The sequence below is a fragment of the Diospyros lotus genome, chromosome 9 (assembly GCF_014633365.1).
Source record: "Diospyros lotus cultivar Yz01 chromosome 9, ASM1463336v1, whole genome shotgun sequence".
Taxonomy (NCBI): domain Eukaryota; kingdom Viridiplantae; phylum Streptophyta; class Magnoliopsida; order Ericales; family Ebenaceae; genus Diospyros; species Diospyros lotus.
The window spans coordinates 24336801-24342110 of record NC_068346.1 but is presented as its reverse complement, the minus strand read 5'-3'; the positions used below and the strand labels follow the sequence as shown (position 1 = coordinate 24342110).

The 5310-nt window shown below is 38.5% G+C and overlaps 1 non-coding gene across 1 annotated transcript; it reads right to left on the bottom strand.

The window, feature by feature from the left end:
- Positions 1 to 4914: 4914 nt before the first annotated feature.
- Positions 4915 to 5022, bottom strand: LOC127810754 (small nucleolar RNA R71). The gene has a single exon (XR_008025563.1). It is a non-coding gene; the product is annotated as a small nucleolar RNA R71 (small nucleolar RNA).
- Positions 5023 to 5310: the final 288 nt, after the last annotated feature.

Sequence of the window (5310 nt, the reverse complement as noted above, 5' to 3'; positions counted from 1 at the left end):
AGAATACTCATTAAGCTGAAGTGCCAAAATAAACATACATAGAGATAAATGTCTGATAAAAGCAACATCTAAGGATCAGGGGAAATGGAGGAGGGAGAGGATGGATCATATAGATGAGGAGAAGCAGACGACAGAGATGCTGATGAAGTAGGAAGAGGAGCAAACTGGTTGAGCATCATCTGCACTAGACGGCACAGCTGAGATGACATCTTCTGCTGCTGCTGATGAAGTGATAGCATGCATATTTATGCTATATTTTGGCATTTCACCTCAATCTTATTACACCATTTGAAGTAATTTTTGCTAATCTTTCATTGTTTCTATTTTATTATACTTTAAACCATCCTTACACTATTTTCTATCTTACTTCTATGGATCCAGGCTTTAGGGAATATTGGATGGGCTAGAGAAGTGGCTCAACTAAAGGAGCTTGGGCTCACTTTCAAGGAGCAGACTTGGGCTGCTCAATTTTGCTGTTTTTGGGCTCACTTATTTTTTGTTGGGCTAGGCCCAACCCTAGCCTTCCTAGCTCTTCATTTCTTAGCCATGTATTTAAGGCCTCTTAGCACTTATTTCATGGGGGGAAGAGGAGAAAAGAGAGAGGATTCTCTAGCCGTTTTTGTTGTTCTAGCATTTTTTCTGTTTTCTTCATTTTGTTCCATTTTGTCTTCCTTGCTGTAATGATAGGCTAGAGCATTTGTAACCGGTTGTGTATCTTGAATCCATGTGGAATCTGAGTCCCGGATGAGCTACAAAAACCTGGTTTGTTGTTTGTTTCTTATTCATTTCCATTTGGTTTAGTTTGAGCAGATTTGTGAATGCATGGAGTTCATGGCAGGTTTGTGTGAATTTGCATGGTTTCATTTTCTGTTAAATGCTTAAGAGAACAGAATGTTATAGCCGGTTGGTATAACATCTCGGAAATGAATATTATGTGCTTGAACGGTTGTTCTTCATAGGTCCGGATAGTTGAATAGAGGGTGGATGGTTGCATTTTGTTTATAAGAGGTTTCTATATTCATTTTGTTATTCCAATCATTCTAATCCTTGGACGGTTGTTGGGGATGCTTTAAGTTTGATATCTGGCTGCGCTTAACCTTGTGCATTTATTTCAAACAAACACATACAAAATAAACAAAGAAGAAACAAGCATGCAAGCACAAGGCGTTTATACTCGCCAGTGTACGAGTGTGCGCTGTAGCACAATTTAATTTTCTGGGAAAGTCCAGGTCGATTCACTGGGAGATCGTTAATAAAATGAAAATAGAGCCGCGATGTAAATTGGGTTGTCAGGCCAATTCATTTGATTTTAAGTGAACAAAAATGAAGTACTGTAACTGTAAGAAGTCTTGAGTCAAGGCAATGTTCAGTGCCAGTTCCATAACTTCCCAACAGATAGATAGGTACCAAAAACACATGTCTGAATTAATTTGAGGTTTTGATATTAAAATGCATCTCAAGATGATGGTAGTTCTTGGTCTAGCAATCTCCATACATGGCATGAGAGATTCTACGTTAAGCAACTACCATAAATTAAAATACAGTTAATATGCAGTAATCAGATAACCCATTTGGATTTGGATATGATAGCATCTCCAGTTTAAGTAACCTCCATACATGGCATGGAGACTCTAAGTTTGGCTTATGCTCCACTCCAAATTCAAAAATTCAATGAACGCGCAATACTCAAATTAAATCAGGTTTCTGGTAATGCATTCGAAGTTCGGCTATCTTGGGAAATCTATGGCATTGGACACTGTCCGTGCCTTGGCCCAAGTTTAAGCTCAGCCACACATCTCCAAAGAAAAAATTAAAGAGACAGGAATTAAAGTTCTGGAATGTAAATACTGGAATTAAAATTAGAGAAATGTAGATGAACAATGAATTAAAGTTACAGAATAAAAAGAACAGAACGAAAACTACAGAATGTAAGTAACTGAAATGAAGAACACTGGAACAACATGAAGAAATAAAAACTACTGGAATTTAAGAACAAAAAGAAAGGAATAGAACAGTGTTCTTTTCCCCTTATTCTTGCAGAAACGGCGGATGGGGTCTCCTTTTTGTGAAGCTGACGATAGATATATATATATTCATCTTCTGCAAATGGCCCTGGTCAAAGAAGAAATTACGTTGTGTGCCACCATGGTCATTTGCGCGTGCTCTGACAAAATCTTCAAAAAGGGATTCCGATGATGGTGATGGAAACAGCGTTGAACAATTTGGAGAGGGCATATCCAGATGAGGGACGAGTCATTCGAATGAGTTTGATCTTCAACAGTACTTGGACTTCATCCATCCGAATGGGTTGTGAAGCATCCAAATGAATGTTGGCTTTATCGGATTGAGCTTCACGCATGGCTGCCAAGACATTATAATATGTTATAATGTTATATATATTATATGATATATTATATGCTTATATATTATATTATATATATGCTTCACGCATGCACTTATATGACATATATATATGTTTTATATTTATATAGGTATTATATTTATATATATTATATATATTTTTATATTAATTTTTTAAACCTGCATATAACCACAAATTGCATATAAATATTCAATTAAAACTAATTTTAAGATTAAACTAGGGGTATAAATATAATAAAATTTTAATATTTTTGAGCATCAATCAATATCCAGAGATTAAAACATCTAACAAGCTAAGATTTATAGAGTGGACGAGGAAGATTTCATAGAGGGGACAAATACACAGCCGGTTGCATTTCTTTTACTGATTTTTCATCCATCCTTGTCTTTCTATTTTGTTAATTAGTTTTCTGTCGAAACCCCCCCCTAAACAAACTGTTCTTTATATTGGTTCTCCTTGTTCGTAGAGGAAAGTGAGGCTCCTTGTGAGAGATGACCTAGGGTGCACTTTGCTGCAAACTAGAGAAGAGATACATACATAGATCTCTAATTCTGGAGTGGTTCGACAGCCGATCAGAATTTTGGCGCCGTTGCCGGGGAGCCAAGTTTTTCTTCTAAAAACATAGAGGACCGACCCTATTTTCTATTTGTTTTGTTTTCTTGTTTGAGTGTTTTATCTGTTTTTTCTGTTTTGTGTTCTTGGTGAAAAGGTTATCAGTTGTTGATAAGGTTATTAGTTTTGTGTTCTTGGTGAAAAGCTATTCTGTTCTTGATAAACTGATAGCAAGCAGCAACAGAAAAGCCTTATTTGCCTTTTCGATCTTCTTTTTGTTTGTGTGTATTTTCCTTTTATGTTTTCTCGTTTCTGGAATCATTTTTGAACCAAGAAGTGGCTGTTGGAGAGGGCTGCACGACCTGCAACTGGAAAAGCAACCCTGCAGCAACTGAAAAAGCAAAAAAAACACCTGCAGTCCTTCTCTGATTTTCAGTATCACACCTTGTGTCCTTCTCTGGTCTTCATATGCTCTGATAGGTGCTGAAAAGCAAGCTCACACAACAAGAAGACAACCCTGCAGCAGATCAAGGAGCATAACCATTTTTCCTTTATTTAGAGAAAGCTGAATCCCACTTTTCTGCCTCTGACAGCAGATCACCTGACCAAGAGGATATTCCGTTTTTCTTTCTCACATTTTCCTTTTATTTTCTCTCTTTTAACACTCCATTCAATGTTGTCTTTACCTTCCACACTAATCTCCCTTTTCGTTTGGCAGATAGGCACCAGCAGCTGCAACCAAGAGGAGATCACCCACAGCAGCCTTCCATTCAACAGCAGTTTTGACCACCTCTATGACAGATAGCATTATTTAAGGATTGAGCTCGAGATACCGGTGCCATCCTCTTTCTTTCTCATCCCTACTTGATATTATTTCAAGTCCATATGCTTTCCTTGATGTTTTCTTGCATATAGAGTGGTTTCTGAGGCAAAATAGGAGCAAGTTTTGAGGGAAAAAAATCAGTTTCCCGGTTACTGTTCACAGCTTTCCACTTGCTCAGATTGAGCTGATTTTTGGTGTCCAAAGCAATGGGGGTGTGGGGATCAATACTCACAGCTTCGTCGTGACAAGAGCCTTTTTTGGCCAAATTCCAACGTTTAGACCACTTTTTGGGCCATTTTGTGTTTCTCAGTGGCTAATTTGGTGTGGTTTTTAGTGTTTTTAGGTCCCTCAATGTTTTTGTGTTGAAATTTTGTGAAAAATTGCATAAAAAAATCATCTAAAGGCTTCTTGTTTGACCTATTTTTGTGTTTGTGTGTTTTTGACTTTTTGAGTTCTTGGTATGCATAGGCCATTCTGTGTGCTGTTTTTGTGCTGATCTCTAGTGCACGACCAGGTCTTCTAAGAAGAAATTACTTGACTTGGATCTTGAATTAGAGAACACTCTTAGAAGGCAAGCTAGAGAGCTTAAGTCTCGGGATAGGATTGACCTTAACAGTGTTTCTAATACTTCATCCGAACCTATTCCAGAATTCATCAATATGGCAGATAATGGTAATGGTAATGGCAATAATGGTAATGGTAATGGTAATGGAAATAATGGCAATAATGGTAATGGTAATGGTAATGGCAATAATGGCAATAATGGTAATGGAAATAATGGTAATCATGGTCATTTGGATGGTAGAACCATTAGAGAGCTGGCTGCACCTGATGTGCATTATCAGCCCCTATGTATTCAATACCCACAGTTGGATGCTAACTTTGAACTCAAATATGGACTGATCCATTTGTTGCCCAAGTTTCATGGTCTTGCAGGAGAGGATCCACACAAGCATCTTAAAGAGTTTCATGTTGTTTGCTCAACCATGCAGCCACAAGGAGTAGAAGAAGAGCAAATCAAGCTGAGAGCCTTCCCATTCTCACTTGATGGATCCGCCAAGGATTGGCTCTACTACCTGCCACCAGCTGCTATTACCAGCTGGGATGGATTGAAAAGGATCTTCCTGGAAAAATTCTTCCCAGCCTCCAGAACAGCATCCATAAGGAAAGAAATTTGTGGTATAAGGCAGATGAGTGGTGAGACCCTACATGAGTATTGGGAGAGATTCAAGAAGTTGTGTTCCAGCTGTCCCCACCATCAGATAAGTGACCAACTCCTAATTCAATATCTCTATGAAGGTCTAATCCCCATGGACAGGTACTTGGTAGATGCTGCAAGTGGAGGAGCCTTGGCAGAGAAGACCCCAGCAGCTGCACAAGAGCTGATATCAAAGATGGCACAAAATGTTCAGCAGTTTGGCACCAGAATTAACACTCCTACAAAAGCCATCAATGAAGTCAGTGTGGCTGCCACTATGGATCAGCAGAGGATAGAAAACAAGCTTGAGGAATTAGCTTCCATGGTCAGGCAGTTGGCATTAGAGAGAAAGCA